Here is an 18,035-nt window from a genome sequence, read left to right on the forward strand (position 1 = left end):
GGAGACGTATATCCTTCGCCTTGGGCTCGTCAGAGTCGTGAAAGAAGAAAAAGGGTTCTGCTAGTCTGTGGTGAGTAATCGCAGTCCTGATGTCTAGAAGTTATTTTCGGTCAGAAGAGATGGTAGCGGCAACATTATGTACAAAAATAGTAAAACAATAAGTTACAACGCAGATAAAAGAACAAAAAAAACTATCGGTTGGGTGCACGTAAAACGTCTGCCTTCTGCTCCGGCGCCATCTTAGCCTATAGGACTGTTCTCCATGTTTTGCACAGCAGGTACATGAGAAAAAATTATAGCCACACCCTGGTTGGCTTTAGAATTACCCCAAATGAACCACTACCTGCTGTCAGTGAGTTTGTGTAATTAAGGGCTAAATGAAGAGTCAAGACCATGCATATTCAATACGATTTCATTAAAATGTTTTATTAAGGCTTCCCGAGTGGCGCAGCAGTCTAAGGCACTGCATTGCTAGATGCATCACTACATATCAAGGTTCGACCCCGGGCTGTGTCACAGACAGCTGTAACAGGGACACCCATGAGGCGGGGCACAATTGGCCCAGCGTCGTCTGGGTTAGGGGAGGGTTTGTCCGACCAGGATGTCCTTGTCCCATGATGCTGTAGCGACTCCTGTGGTGGGCCGGGCACATGCACACTGACACGGTCGCCAGTTGGACGGCGTTTCCTCCGACACATTGGTGTGGCTGACTTCGGAGTTAAGCAAGTCAGTGTATCAAGAAGCAGTGCGGTTTGGCAGGGTCGTGTTTCGGAGGACACAACGCTCTCGACCTTCACCTCTCCTGAGTCCGTACGGGAGTTGCAGCGATGGGACAAAACTAACTACCAATTGGATATCATGAAAAAGGGGTAAAAAGTAGCAATTAATAATTACAATTATAAACTACAACAAAAAAACGATATCAATAAAAACTTTTACATTGGTCATTGACTGAAATAAATGGTTTAATAATGTGCTGTTCTTTATTTTGCTTTTTCTTTCTAAAAGATCAAGCGTCAAATTCAACCTGGTATGCCAATATTCAAATTTAAATTCATTTTCCACATTGATTACTTTGAGGTGTATAAAGCTTATTCAGAAACTGACCATAAGGTCTCTCAGAAATATAAAAAGTACAGTTCCTTAAGGTGGGGGAAACAGCCTGTGCAATAAATGTCAGCCTCACATAAAGAAAACAAATTGGCCATAATAGTAACAATATACCATGATTAACATTGTATGTAGTGTGTAAAGAATGTTTGTGTTCAGAATATTATCTCATGAAAAAATTGAAACATTATCTAAAAAAAAATGTATTAAGTAGATAAGTCTCTTAAACTCCTTAATTGTAGTTGGACCAGCAAGTAAACATGAAACAATTGATCAGTAACAAAAAATGTTTTTATGACATTTGGATGGTAGACAGATTCACACAGGGAATACTGCTGTTTGTATCCGTTTTCTGTCACGTCTCAATTAGATGAGACACACTGGGTTGATGATGGTCATATTCCTATACACTCTAGCCCAGTAGTTCCCAACCGTTTTTGAACCGTTGCACACCTTGATGGGCAAAAAAACGAATCTGTGGCACGTCGTGGAAATTCTAACCAAAAGGAAGAGAGACTAGATTCTTCAAACATCTTTATTATAAGAATTGCAATTCTGGAGCAGTTAACAATCACTCAATTGTGCAGAGCTAAGAGCCCAATAAACAGAGTTGTGTCTCAGCTTATAGAAAAGTACAACCTCTGTCTACGTGGCAGTTAGTAGATGTGTGAGAACCTGGTGTGAACATAGCGTGAAAACAAGTAATAACACCAGTTTTGTTACTCTTTTCTAGGTGCTGCTGCTCAAGCTAGCTTCTGTTCTCTTCATATCTCCACAGAGTTGTGTCCTTCCTTGACAGATACCAAAAGAACAGGATGTACCAAAATTTAAATAAGGTTTTCTTTAAACTATTTTCATAGTTTCTTACTCATTATGGTTAATTTGTGTGTAAACCTTCAAGAGCGTCCCACAAATCTCCAATAGAAACAAAAACCATGTAGGCTAGCTCCAGTAAAACAGGTCTTACTTTTGAACAAAAAGGTCTAGAGACAAGTGGTTTTCTGCAATGTAAAATGTGCAACCACAGACACGAAGCCACTCCAGGTTCTTTTCTATGGCAGAGGCTGTGGTACCACTAAGCCTAATCAGACTTGCCTGTGCTAATGATTCTCACAGGCAAAGTAAAATTATACAAATTACTTTGCTTGTGATTTATGCCCCTCAAGTTATAAATGTAACAGATCCGTCGCACCAGACTTGAAACAACAATACAGATGTAACCATCTGTGCCATTTCATGTATTGTTCAGTGGATTGTCTTTGTAACGGCACTGGTGCTCAAGTCAAAATCCCACATTCATTCCACAGGTCACGTTTATATGTGAGTGTTTAAAAAAAATGTTCACCGGTTGAAAACCACTGTAGCCATCACTAAGACACAAGCGGAAGGGCAAAAAATGAGTTTCTCACAAGTAGAGAAACCCACCAGTGGGTGAACTGCACTTGGATTCTATCCTCTGAGATTGGGTTCTTTCAGTTGGCACTAACTGTGCTACATACAAGATCCTTAATTCATAGGGCTTGTTGTTGTTTTTTCCTCTGAGCATCTAGCGGAGGAAGCAACAAATGATGACTAAAAGTAGAAATGGTACTTGTCTGATGTCAGTCCATGCAAGACTTCATCAAGTGATTTTAGGCACAAGAGTCCAAAGTCCAGCGCAATCCCCTACCTGTCAACAAAGTAAAAAACTAAAGGGGTTATCATACCACACAAAAAGGCCTACATAAAGAGTAAAATCATTGATAATTGATTAAAAGAAATTCACTTATACCCATTATATTGGGTCCACTTAACAAAAATAACATACATTAAAATCTTAAAACGTTTTCTTTACAAGGCTGTTTTCCCAATAGCGTTGTGCGTAGAGCAGCTTGGTGAAGACTGACAGGAAACTGTGCCATGGCTGTGAGTTCATTTTGGTGCACCCTTTGTCCCCCTCAGTTGCCTTGGAATGGGGATTGTGGATGCTCAGTGTTGATCCTCGACTTGGCAAAACAGAGTGTAGAAAGCTGCTCCGAACAGGTTGATCCCAGTAGAGATGTAGGACACTGACTGCCACTCCTCTATAGTGTTCTACAATAGGAAGCATCTGTGAGCCCAATAAAGTAGGTTGAAGTTGCCCCTACCTAAACACTGGTCTAAGGTCAGTGTTGCCTTGTTCTCCGTAATACTAGTTAGGATTTGATGAGGGTATCTGGTAGGATTTGGATAGGATAGGATCAAAGGATAGGATTTTATGAGGGTATCTGATCCTAGATATGGGATAACTAGAAACTTCAACCTAGTCTCAGAGCATTTCGTATTATTATATATGTAAATCTGAGACACTCCATTTAGTATGATATGTTGCGTTTCGTATGATATGTATTAATTTGTGGATGTCCATCACCCATTTCGTATGATATGTTACGAATTACAATTCGTATTATGTTTTACGAATTTGCTAAATGTATCATATATGTTACAAATTCTAGCTAGGTGGCTAATATTAGCTAGCTGGCCAACATTAGCAAGGCTAGGGGTATGTTTAGAAGTTAGGTAAAAGGGTTAAGGTTAGGCAGGGCATAAAATTTACTTTTTGATCCACCAGCTACTGTGGCAGGTAGATAAAAAAAATCTACCAGCTCCAATATGATTTTTTTCACTCAAATTACACCAAAAAAACAGATGAGCATCCTACTTTGTAATGTTTCTGAAACAATAAATGTATTACTAGTAAGAAGTAATGTGGTACAGTATATTGTTTAATGAAATTATTTGTGACCCAAGTTTTTTAATCAAAATATCACAGATGAGATGACAATTTTTTTTTTTTTACTATAAATGTGATTACTATTTTTATAAAAAAAATGCAAGTGAAACGCTCACACTGTGGTGCCCTGACCACCCGCCAAAGTGGCTGGTGAAATAGACATTTTACCCGCCAATGCCAAAATCTACCTGCATTTGTCAGGTGTTAATTTTAGGCCCTGAGATTAGGGGAAGGGTTAGCTAACATGCTAAGTAGTTGCAAAGTTGCTAAACAGTAGTAAGTAGCTGAAAAGTTGCTAATTAGCTAAAATGCTGAAGTTGTCCGTGATGACATTCGAACTCGAAACCTGCCATCCACCATACTTTAGTTTTTGCCTTAAGTAACCATCTGTCTAATGTAACCATACCAAACGTAACATATCATACTAATTTGAGTGTCCCAGATTTATGTTTACTATGTTACGTCTAGTCTATGAGACCAGGCTGGCAACTTCTACCTGCATCCTCATTCATGTATGTGGGCAGCAGGGTGAGTAGCGTGTAGAAGGTCCAGTGGTAGGAGAAGTGAGCCAGCACTATGACCCACAGCGGCATGGACTTCCAAGATGGACCCCCAGGGGATGTGGTCCCGTCAGAGAGATCTGAACAAAAGAACATCAAACATGGCCATCTTAAAATAACACTAGACTTGCACATGTGAAATGTCACTTATCACAGGCTTATTTGAGGGTGGCTGAGAAAAGCACTTTGTGGATGTTTGGCTAGAAACACCTTTTTTTTTTTTAAATGTCTCAATGTCTGCCAAGTGTTGCATAACAAATGTGAAGTAAAAATAGAATAAAAGTTATGTGACCGCAGTAAAAGGGTTGCATATAACAGTGTTCATAAAAAGGCAGTCAGTTCCTCCTGTTGAGATTGCTGTCGCACCAAATAGTGTGCCAGTTTACACTGCTACTGTACTGAGGACAAAAAAAACCACAAAAAGCTGTACATAACTTCAGTGCGTATATGACCACTGTATTCTATATTTATGTACTTAATGTTCATGAGCCTGACACAACCATAGTCTGCCACTTTACAAAGAGATTGGGCCTTAGAGATAAAGATCAGACACTACAATTCCCAGCTGCTTTTGCAACATACCGCCTTACTCAGGGTAGAAGTGATGTAGAGTCTCTCCTGTTCTGAGATCCGCAGGTGTGTGCTTGGAGTGTTACTGACAAGGAGAGCCCACAGGATGAACCATACAATCCCCACAATACCTAAACACACACAGTCAAATAATGCACTAATGGTCAAACTGTACGTTTCTCTGGATAAGAGCATCTGCTGAATGACTAAAATGTAAACACACACACGGACGGACATGCCGCACAAGCTTTTCTTGTGACATGGACTTAAATTCCCCCCAATCATATTTCCCACCAAGTGTTTTCCCCTTTATGTTCCCTAAAAAAGGAATGCATCAAGGAAACCGTGTCTGTATTCATTGTAAGCATGAACAAAGACAAAACTGTACAAAGCCGACACTACGGAAAACCTGTGTGAAATGGGTCAAATGCTGAAACGTTCAGTTTCACATCTTCTCTGTTTCAAACTCTCTGCCGGCCTTACCAAATATATAAAAGACCCAGGTCCAGTCGAGGTAGAAGCAGATCTGACCAGACAGGGGAAGGGTGACCACTGTACCCAGCTGAGCACCTGGACAGAGGAGTTTTTTTATTAAGTTGCCATGTGAAGAAAATCACATCAACTTAAAAGGTGCAATATGCAGGAATCGCGCTGCCATTTCCTGGTTGCTAAGATTCTAATGGTTCGCCTAATTTCAGTTTATGTGACAAAACAAGTAGTGTAGAGAATCATTGTACCATCAAAACCGCTGTGAAATATCTTTTCAATAACCAAAAATATTGTATTGTCAGCTGGTGTACAAAACAAAAAGTAAAAGATGCAAAAACTAAACTTACATTCTGACCACACCACTCATGTCGCATGCGTGAGCGTTGCAAAATAAATGTACACATACGTTAGTCAATCATTGCACCCACACTGCTCGTGAGCGTCTGCGTAGCCAGGCGCTAAAATTGAACTTGGTTCTATTTGTGACGCTTGACGCTCTGCAAGTCCCGCCTCTCCCATCTCCTCATTGGTTTGTAAGAGCATATACCCACGTGGGTCATTGAAAAATGAACTGAGGTCCACACTCCAGTCCAGTTGGTGGTGGTAATGCTCCTTAAAGTTGGTTGCCAACTGCCATATAAAGTCCAAAGAAGAAGAAGAAGACTGAAGGAGGAGAGATTACTAGAATCTAACTTTTATCTGTGAATTAATTGTCAGAGTAGAGGACCTTGTGCATTTCAGTTAAAATAACATGGTGCACGTATGAGCGTTCTGGTCAGCCTCCTTTGGGCGCCTTGTCTTCCAGTTCTCTGCTGCCAATTACTGGAACAAAATGCAAAAATCACTGAAGCTGGAGACTCATATCTCCCTCACTAACTTTAAGCACCAGCTGTCAGAGCAGCTCACAGATCACTGCACCTGTATATAGCCCATCTGTAAATAGCCCATCCAACTACCTCATCCCCATACTGTTATTTATTTTGCTCCTTTGCACCCCAGTATCTCTACTTGCACACTCATCTTCTGCACATCTATCATGCCAGTGTTTAATTGCTATATTGTAATTATTTCGCCACTATGGCCTATTTATTGCCTTTACCTCCCTTATCCTACCTCATTTGCACACACTGTATATAGACTTTTTCTGTTGTATTATTGACTGTGTTTGTTTATTCCATGTGCAACTCTGTGTTGTTGTTTGTGTCGCACTGCTTTGCTTTATCTTGGCCAGGTCGCAGTTGTAAATGAGAACTTGTTCTCATCTAGTCTACCTGGTTAAATAAAGGTGAAAAAAAATAAAAATAAATGTTAAGCACGGGAAGCATAGAAATAGCACACATAACAGACTTGCTTTCAATGAGAATGACAGATCTATAATTCACATTTCTATGTGAATTTGGTCAGGTCGCCCAAAAAGTTACATATTGTAACTTTAAGAAAAATAATATGCTACACATGCAAACATGAGTGAGTCCCCAGAATAAGAAATGTATGTGCAGGGTGGGTTAGGTGTGCAATACCAGTGTAAGCAATGGTGAGCAATCGGCTCCTCTCCATTGGTGGGGCCCAAGAAGCCCACATGGCGGGAAACGTCAGTCCCTGGTTGACAAAAATATCCCTGGGTTACGACTGGGCACAGACTCAGGACACACTGAGAAGTAATCTGATTAACATGGCAAAGGAACCACACATTTTTTTAATATGTAATTAAGAGGTCATACAGATGCTATAGTGTGAGTTCTCATGAGTACTTAACAGAGCTTATAGCAGTCTTGTGTGTGTATACACACACACACACACACACACACACACACACTACCTCTCCGATGCCCTCTAGCACTCTGACAGCGATGAGGTAACCTGCGCCCAGGTCGGCAGCCATGGGGGTGAGGAGGGTGAAGATTACAGTTCCCAGGATTCCTAGGCCCAGCAGCCATTTGGCCACATACCGTAAATTCCGGACTATAAACCGCAACTTTTTTCCCAAACTTTGAACCTCGCGGCTTAAACAATGACGCGGCTCATATATGGATTTTTCCCGCTTTCAATTTTTTTTTCTAAAAAAAAAACACATTCTGTGATGTGCTCAGTTTTTTGGCGGCATGAAGCTTTCATTAGACCAATGAAATTGCCGAACAGGTTAAGGTCAAACAACTTTTTTGTTTACTGTTTAGATTAAATCGAGCGCTCTCAAACTTCCCATCATTCTGATTACGGTAGTCATTTTGTCACCCTCATCATGGCAAAGACACGGAGAAATGCATATGATGCAGCTTTCAAGTTGAAGGCGATTGATCTGGCTGTTGGAAAAGGAAATAGAGCTGCTGCACGGGAGCTTGGTCTTAATGAGTCGATGATAAGACGTTGGAAACAGCAGCGTGAGGAATTGACTCAGTGCAAAAAGACAACTAAAGCTTACTGCTAATTATTATTTTTTTGTTACAAGCCGTGTTTCGTTAAAGCCTATTTATTTTTGTTACAAGCCATGTTTCGTTAAAGCCTGTGTAAAGTTCATTTGTTTCAATGTACCGGAAGGAACCTGCGGCTTATAGACATGTGCGGCTTATTTATGTTCAAAATATATATATTCTTTTTAATTCAGTGGGTGCGGGCTTATATTCAGGTGCGCTTAATAGTCTGGAAATTACGGTACTTGCTTGCCAGGTAGCCCCCTGGGATCTGAGTCAGGATGTAGCCGAAGAAGAAGGAGCCCAGGATCCAGCCCTGGGTCTCAGAGTCCCAGTCGTACACACTGGCCTGGCAGACACACACACAAACACACAGACAATCCTTAGTCTGTCTGGCCAGAGCAAACAAGAGAGTCAACACAGATACGGTTGCTTATCATGTGGTGTTGTGATTAAGCGTCACAATCACAGTGAGGTGTGTAATGTGTGCAGTCATAGTGGTTGCAGTATTACATTATTTCTCACAATGTGGTTGTGTTTGGGGCAAGCAGTGCTGGGGCTGGTGATACTCACAGTGTGGTTGTGCTTGGGGCTGCCGCTGGCGTCTGTGTTGTTAAGCATGTCAACCATGGCAACGCTGAGGTTGACCCTAAGGGCATAAGTCACAAAGAAACCATAACAGGAGAGCAGGGACAGACCGTACCTCGACGAGCAGCATGCAGGGGCTGAAGGAGAGAGGGAGGGGAGAGATAGAAGGAGAGAGTGGAGGGAGACCAGAGAAACAGAGAGAGTTGTAAGATGCTGTAACCCGTTGGAAATGGACCAGGCACAGTAAAATATCACAATAATCAATTATTATTAAAATATGCTGTATTGTCACATACACCTAATGTTGATCATAGAGGACAGCTACAGTGTTAGTATCTTTTTTCCTTCACAATATTCTACAGCATCTCTCTTTTTTTAGTACCATTAACTATGGCTAAGAGCTGTTTATGAGACTGAAGGTTGTTATTGTTGAATCATGGCATCCTTTTATAACCCAAAGCATTCCTCTAGAACAGAAGCTCATTTAATGCAACCTGACAACTATTCCTCCCATGACCACTATTCAGAATGAATATGGCTGTGGGAATGAAATGGTGTCTCGTGTCTGTCTACCATGGGGGATCTAAACCAGGAACCTGAGGGTAAGTTGAGACCTGCAACTCAGAGTGAAGGGGATGGCTCCCTGTTCATTTAAATTGTTAGACCTATAGGCTACCTCTCACAGTCAGTTCAGGGCCAGGTCTAAAATAAATATTTGACAGCTGAATATGGTAGTATTGGTAAATAGTGCATAGGCAACAAATGCATGGCAAACCAGTTAAAAAAATGTGTTGTTTTAAAATAGACATGCAAGAATTGAAAATGACAGTTTGTTCTACAACCCATGGCACAAACAAACTGCTGGCCAGAAGAGAATGCAAAACATGAGACAGTGGAGAAATATTTAACAGTGATGGTAGGCCTACTAACAGTGGCACTGACTGACTACACAAAGCTGGCAGGGTGGTTGGTTAGCTAAAAGGTGAGACTGTGTCCCCCATATTCAACTGCTGTTCATATGGTAGACTGCTTGTAGACCCTAGCCCTGTTTGGGAAACACTGGATTAGGCTAAACCCGCCACTAACACAATTATATCAAGACGACAACTTTATAAACAAACGGGGCGACGTCCAGACATTGACATACTAAGCCTAACATGATGACTATGACAAGTCAGATATCCATTTCCACAATACACTTGAGTTTAATCACCATATGTAATTTAGGCTAGTTCTTGAACTCAATATGCCTGTAAAGGACATTTTCTTTGTGCATCTTATCTTTGGTGTCATAAACAACCCTTGGTTCCTACCTATATCTGGTCAAGAGATGGGGGAGGGGGGCGGCCCTCCGGAGGAACATTGTTAGAACGCCCCAGAATATGTTCTTTAAGTTAAAATAGGAGACAGAGCCAGTCACATGTAGGAACCTATCCAATGAATCATGTTGATGTAGGTTCAGATAGCAGTATATTAGGCTCTATGTAAGGAATTCCCTTTTGGGAGCGCACTTCAGACCGGTACTTATGCATCTAAGTTTAACTGTGACCTCGCCAACTTGCTGACAATCAAGTGTGACACATTTAATATTTCCGCAACATGCCTAATCAATCAATATTGAAAACTTTTCTGGGTTCTGCCCAGAAAAAAACTTTAATACCTTTTTACAGATTGACAAATTGGATGTGTAAAGGGTGGTAGATTCCTTCTTGCTAGCTCCACTTTGCTACAGGAGAAGCGTAGCCCCAGTACACTAATCAACCTTATTTTGTAGACATAAATCGATTTCTGGGGCTAACGGGAGGCAGAGTCAAGGAGGGGGAAAGAACACATCTGACTTAAATTTTGCTTGTTTAATAATAATTCTGAGTTTTTTCCCCTATTCAGAGAAATCTGTTTTTGAAGTTGTTGGTTTTATGGCCCATCCTGCATCCTGATATTACCAGCTTCTGACCACTAGATGTTGCTGTTCCTGCAATTAGGTGATTATTTTTTTTTAAAGTCCCCCCTTGTTATAGGAATAGTTCACCCACATTACATTTGTCTAACCTTGTAAAAGTGGCCAGTTAAACAAAACCAAAGCATGGGTTGCTGTTATACCTGGTCCATAGACTGCTTACAGCAGGGGTTCTTCAACTTTTTCAGCCTGGGACCCAAATGAAAAAGTCTGTGTTTTCCTGGGACCCAAAGCTTAGGAAAATATGCAACTATATGTAAATATCAGTACATTGCCCTTATGCCTAAAAATACAAATGCAATATAGACAAAAACAAACAATGAAATACCCATAAATATATTTTAAAGTTTATTTTTCCCAATTAAAAACACTCTTACATACCTGTCTAGGTTGGAACTGTTGCTGTTAAAATACAATAAATAATTTCATTCTAAACTGGACTAATTGATCACATCACACAAATGTATAACAGAACACACACACAGGCTTTTTGATCGTGCAACCCTAATTAACAGTACAGATTTAAAAAAATTCAGGCCTACTGTACATCTTACTGTTGATATTAGTGTTGATAGAAAGTTCCTGTTAAAATACAATACATATTATTTATTCTGAACTGGAATAAATTGATTGATCACATCACACAGATATAGACCAGAAAACACACACACAGTCCTAATGAGAGGTGTATGGCTGGTTGAAGTTTTCAACAAGCATGTCTATTTTGGGCTCAGGTTTTGACAGTGCAACACTGAGGTCATGATGACCTGCTGTAGATGAGCAACCCAGAACTGTGTGAGTGGGCTGCCATCCTGTTAGAATGTAACAGATTATTTTATTATAGGGAGAGCCCCCTAGTGGAGCTCTCTGGTACTTATAAAGACTGCACGGAAACAGGAAGTAGTCGTTTCTGCACGCAGAGAAGCGGCTAAAAACAACGCTACGGTGCAGTTCTTTCAGTGCAGCCATTTCTTGTCACGCTTCAGTCTCGGAAAATATTTGTTTCTAAGTTCGATTGAAGCATATTGCTACTGATGATATTGTTATTGGTAGAATTGCTTACTTATCAATGTTAGTTGGTTGCATTTACTCACGCAAATTGCCTTGCCTTTCATGTATGCCGTCAGCTATATTAGTTTGCTCGTGTGTCATGTAAACGAATTGTAAAACATAATACTGTCGTTTTGTTACTGTTTCTAGTGTAATATGCTTTGTTATTGTACGGAGGTGTTTGCACATCATTAGAGTAATGAAAGGAGTTGGCTAGTTGCTACTCATAATTGTCTATCTGGTTTGGCATCATGCCAGATGCATAAATACAAAGCATGTGCCAAGGTACCATGCAACTTCAACTTGAAATGTATAATGTACAGCTACAGTATGTCGATGTGAATTGATTACTAAAGTATATTATTGTTTCACAACAAACGCTTTCAATATATTCATTCAAGAAAAGTCACGCCTTGGGAGTTTATTGAAGACTCAGTTGTTAGCTATCTGTCTAGTTTTGAATGAGAACACACTTCCAGGCCAGAAAAGTGAGTATGTTTGCCTCAAAAAGCATCTTGCTTCAATCAGTTTATTCCAGTTCAGAATAAAATTAATTGTATTTTAACAGCAACAGTTCCAACATAGACATGTTTTCAACAATAATTTCTACAGTAAGATGTACAGTAGAATTTTTCATCAGAGAAACTTACATCTACTATGAGAGAGTACTCCCTTATTTCTGCTTATCATCACCTGTTATAAAATGACAACAATGCCTTGCTAGTTTACTTTTCCACTTTCGAAGCACTGTTTCCTGAAGCATTCTGCCCTGTTCTGAAATAACTCCCTGGGTTTACCGTCGCGTTGTGGATGTTTGGTCAGGACGTGTCGTTTTATTCATTTGTTCGTCCGCACAAAGCACACTGTGGGCGCTCCTCGTTATTTCTCAAAGTTTGTATGAAGGGGACAGAATGTCATCACTGTATTTGTGTGTCATGACAATTGAGCTCAGTCAGTGTCCAGCATGAATCAATTTCATGACAGCGGTGAGTGGGATTGACAAGTCAGTGGCTAACAGGGCATCGTCTGCTGCTGAATGACAGCGATGCAGCGTGTGGGTCGATGAGTGATCTTAAGGAAAACTTCCTAAAAAAGATCAGGGAAACCGCAAAGCACACGCGTCTTCCTCTCGCACTGGCGCAGCTGTCAAACTGAGCAGCTAAGCAGAGAGCCCACTTCATCTCTGCTGCTTACCTCATGTCAATATAAAAGTCCACTACAAGTTAGTCCTTTTTTGTTCACATATGGCGCACATGTAGGACTTTAATTTTGACAAGAAGTAAGCAGAGAGGAAGTGGGTCTACAGCAGGCCCACATTTGGAAAGTATGTTTAATAATAAGATCCTTTAGATATTTTGTGTCAAATTCCCCCCCCCCCGTCATAATGACCAACTGTCCTGCCCATCGTCACAGTAAGTTGCAATGGACTTGTATTTTACGTCTAGCTTCCCACGGGCTGTTTTTGTGCAACCCAATTGAAAGCAACACTAGTGTATGTAAATACACCCGCGTTGCTAAAATAACATTGCTAACATCACCTAGCACCAGGCTACTTCATCAGAGCCTTGGGTAAGAAAAGTTTGGAGGCACCTATGTAGCCTCGCAGGGGAGTGTCCCACTAGCCATGCCAATAATAAATGTCAATAATAGCAAATGGACATGGGCTGATCAAATAATCAGTCGATCCAAAAGGCCTTAATAAACAGCTACAGTGCATTCGGAAAGTATTCAGACTCCTTGACCTTTTCCACTTTGTTACGTTACAACCTTATTCTAAAATTGAATAAATAGGTATTTTTCCCCCTCATCAATCTACAGGATGGGGAGCGTCGCTGCACAGCTATTTTCAGATCTCTCCAGAGATGTTCGATCGGGTTCAAGTCCGGGCTCTGGCTGGGCCACTCAAGGACATTCAGAGACTTGTCCCGAAGCCCCTCCTGCGTTGTCTTGGCTGTGCGCCTAGGGTTGTTGTCCTGTTGAAAGGTGAACCTTCGCCCCAGTCTGAGGTCCTGAGCTCTATGGAGCAGGTTTTCTTCAAGGATCTCTCTGTACTTTGCTCTATTTAATCTTTCCCTCGATCCTGACTAGTCTCCCAGTCCCTGCCGCTGAAAAACATCCCCATGGCATGATGCTGCCACCACCATGCTTCACTGTACAGATGGTGACAGGTTTCCTCCAGACGTGACACTTGGCATTCAGGCCAAGGAGTTCAATCTTGGTTTCATCAGACCAGAGAATCTTGTTTCTCATTGTCTGAGAATCCTTTAGGTGCCTTTTGTGAAACTCAAAGTGGGCTGTAATGTGCCTTTTACCGAGGAGTGGCTTCCGTCTGGCTACTCTACCATAAAGGCCTGATTGGTGGAGTGCTGCAAAGATGGTTGTCCTTCTGGAAGGTTCTCCCATCTCCACAGAGGAACTCTGGAGCTCTGTCAGAGTGACCATTGGGTTCTTGGTCTCCTCCCTGAGTAAGGCCCTTCTCCCACGATTGCTCAGTTTGGCCGGGCGGCCAGCTCTAGGTTGTTCCAAACTTCTTCCATTTAAGAATGATGGAGGCCACTGTGTTCTTGGGGGCCGTCAATGCTGCAGAAATGTTTTGTTACCCTTTTCCAGATCTGACACAAATCCTGTCTTGGCGCTCTACGGACAATTCCTCCGACCTCATGGCTTGGTCTTTGCTCTGACATGCACTGTCAACTGTGGGACCTTACATAGACAGGTGTGTGCCTTTCCGAATCATGTCCCATTAATTGAATTTAGCACAGGTGGACTCCAATGAAGTTGTAGAAACATCAAGGATGATCAATGGAAACAGGATGCAGCTGAGTTCTACTTTGAGTCTCATTGCAAAGGGTTTGAATACTTTTTTAGTTTCCAATAAATGTACAAACATTTTTAAAAACCTGTTTGCACTTTGTCATTATGGGGTATTGTGTGTAGATTGAAAAGTAAATAATTTAATCCATTTTAGAATAAAGCTGTAACAAAATGTGGAAAAAGTCAAGGTCTGAACAGTGCCGGTTCTAGACCATTTCAACTGGGGGGGCCAAGCTGGGGCCAGTTGTACTGTTAGAGGGGCCAGTTACATTAGACATTGTTGTCATATTGTTTTCTTCACTGCATTGCAGGCATTAGCAGGCAAAAGACCATGTTCATAATCATTAGTGTTCCTTGTTGCCACTGTCTAATAACGGATGTAAAAAACAAACGATAGCAAAAATTTGTTATGTAAAAATGATTTCATACTCCACATTTAGGGGGTCCAAAATTGTTGTCACAGGGGCACTGCCCCCCCCCAGAACCACCCCTGGGTCTGAATACGTTCCCGAATGCACTGGATCTTTCTATTTTTCTTGCAAATGCTTTTTTGGTTTGTTAATTTCTCTTTTTGTTATTATTCAAGTGGAATGTTTGTGTAGGACTCTAGATTATTAACTTGTTTGATCAGCCCATGTCCACAAGCTATTAACGAAGTCCCTCAGTAGAGCACCAGCATGGGGTGTATTCACTAGGAACCAAACTGAATGAAATGGGTAGGGACCTACCTGAATTTGAAACTGTTGTTTTCGATGCAAATCGCAACTGTTTGAAACAGATTGGACTAATGATTACATCCCTGTGGTGCAATCGTTAGTCCAAACCGTAATAAATGGTAAACGTTTTGCATCGAAAACATGAGTTTCTATTGGACAAATTCAGGTAGGTCCCTTCACATTTTGTTCCATTTGTTTCAAAGTGACTATAGCCCTAGTACAGCAGGACACACCATTTTGGAATGTTCAGATAAAAGTATGTTAAGTAGAAAAAAACATGCCTCTCCAACATGTAAAACAAGTAATTATTTTAGCTCCATTTATAGCATTTCTATCTGCAATGTTCGACAACTGAACGTGGCGCAGATTCCCGTATTTATTTTTGCGCATTTGGGTATGCTTTCTTTCCATCAGCTGACTTTTGTCAATGAAGGGTTTGACAGTTTTGCAAGCAACAGAGGCATTCGTTGACTAACGTTACACACAGAATTTATCTGAGTAAATGTTTTGAAATTAGCTAGAAGCATAGTAGTGGGAAGTAGTTTGGGGTGTGGGGGGGTACGGGTACAAAAAATGATCTGCCTGCTACATCGGTCCGCCAATAGAGGAACAGTAAAGGCCCTGCCCTCACAAAAAAAAAAGTCAGTTTTGAAACTGCAGTAACTGCAGTCAACTAGTATTTTGGACGCTGTAATTGCAACATTCTGCAGTTATACTGCACTCTAACTACAGTTATACTACAGTGTACTGCAGTTATACTACAGCCTGACAGTATTTTTTTTTGCAAGAGTGAGCTACTTGTGAAAAAATTATTGAATAGTTTATTTTAATAAATGTTTTATATGAAAAACTTAATTCCGATTTTTCAGGGGGTGCCAGTGTGAAATTGGGTCAAGAAAAAGGCCTAGAATGCTCACTGTCCATCACAAAAGTTGCACGGTCACTTAGTTAACATATGCTCGTCATGCCTGTTATACGTTCTGCATTATTTTGATACGTAGATACATACTATTTCCATCGGAGGACAAAAAAAAACTTTCACCCACGCTAAATCATTGGTTGCTGTGAATAACAAAAATGGTTGCCATGCAGGCTCTTCTCACTTAGCCAACTAGTAAAGCTACAAACTCTACAACTGGAAGTGCAGGAAACGTGCCATTTGTCTGTTTTCATAGCTTTTCTATTGACATTTGATTGGATATAACCATTTTATTAATATTGTTTCATGATTTTGCCTGGATCAGAAAAGTTGATGTCTCGTTCGTGTACATCATTCTGACAGGAGCGAGGTCGAATTTCAAAAGTACTACATTGTTTACGAGGTCAGACAGGCAGTCAGCAAGGTTTATACAAACCACCACTGTTGGAAATCAAATGCTAGTGCAAGAGGCAATGTGTTAGTGTTAATAAATGTTTTATTGCTTTGCTTTTAACATTGGTTGCGTGTCAGAGATAGAATGTTGGTCGCATGTGTTTGTCAGTTAGCCCAGGGCTTTGGGATATAAGTGTGTATTAGGTCAGTGCTAAACCTTAGCCCAGGGGTAACAAATGGTTGTGTTAATACAGGCTAAGCTATTTCAGGGCCAGTCTAGCCTGGGGCAAAGATGAACGATGCAGTGTGAAAAGGCCTATTTAAAGGCTATTTAGAGAGTACAAAGTAAGATTGCTTCAAGCAGCTGTTCCAGCTTGCACTGACCTTTTTCAACTTTATCATCTTGTCGGCTGAGTAACAATGGTCGTTCTTGGTCATCGGTCTCCGATGCATATAGGTCCATTGCACATGACCATCAGAGTTAAATGTTTGTTGTATGGAAGTACGGCAACTACGGAGTTGTCATCCCATTCATTGCAGTCAGCATTGAATCACGAGAACTGAGCGGACGTTTTGAGGGGAACCCACTGAGGTATGAACCCGTGGCGAAATTTCTGCCTTGTTCATATGCTAGTCGGAACTAGGAAACTGACATTTCTGACTTACTAACTCGTTATAGTTTTACACTTGCTGCGTTCAACCAGTTAGCAAGTCGGGAATGTCCAAGTTTCCTAGTTCCGACTAGCACGTGAACGTGGCTTAGCTCCGGTAGAAAAGCGGTGGCAAATTGTATGAATATTCATGAGTCGCGAACCTGTCGGGTTGATTGAGCTTCTTGGGAGTGTGACGTCACTGACCCCTTACCAAAACATGCAGACCTTTTCTCTCGCTTCGGATCTGAAACCAGTACAGCAGTAACCACCAACTTCAGTGACAGTTAACATTTATATACAAATCAGAAATTCCAGTGCCCCAATAACATTGTCGCAGAGGGCTTGCTAGCTCAATAGTGTACAACTGCAGCCTACAATTCGGGCATTCCTGCATGCAGGCATTCCCCCCTCCCCTCATTCTCAAACATGTTACTGATGAGTTGTGAAGATAAAAAAAAGAATAATAATCATTTTGTAGTTGTATTCGCATTTGCAAACTTGTAAGTTAATATTTTTGAGCAATAATTGCATCTGTAAACCTACGCGTGTAAATTTTGCAGAGTTTGGGCAGTACTTCAGCGCCCGACCATAACAAATATTTGTAGATGTTCAAACCAGTGGCGCCGTTTAACCTGTTGGGGTGTAGGGGGCTGTATTTTCACGGCTGGATGAAAAACGTACCCAAATTAAACTGGTTACTACTCTGGCCCAGAAACTAGAATATGCATATTATTACTAGATATGGATAGAAAACACTAAAGTTTCTAAAACTGTTTGAATGGTGTCTGTGAGTATAACAGAACTCATACGGCAGGCAAAAACCTGAGAAAAATCCAACCAGGAAGTGGAAAGTCTGAGAATTGTAGTTCTTTTGATTCTCTATCGAAACTACAGTTTCTGTGGGGTCACGTTGCACTTCCTAAGGCTTCCATTGGCTGTCAACAGCCTTCAGAAAGTTATTTCAGCATTCTCCTGTCACTGGGCAGATAATAGGAGCTTAGTCAATCAGTGGACTGCCTGTGGACAAAGGGATTGGATATGTGCGATCCCGACAGC

At 41.1% G+C, this 18,035-nt stretch overlaps 1 pseudogene; it reads right to left on the reverse strand.

Moving 5' to 3' along the window:
- Window positions 1–4,326: 4,326 nt before the first annotated feature.
- On the reverse strand, window positions 4,327–16,798 carry LOC106605618 (sialin-like; annotated as a pseudogene).
- Window positions 16,799–18,035: the final 1,237 nt, after the last annotated feature.

Source organism: Salmo salar, chromosome ssa01 (genome assembly GCF_905237065.1).
Source record: "Salmo salar chromosome ssa01, Ssal_v3.1, whole genome shotgun sequence".
Lineage (NCBI taxonomy): Eukaryota > Metazoa > Chordata > Actinopteri > Salmoniformes > Salmonidae > Salmo > Salmo salar.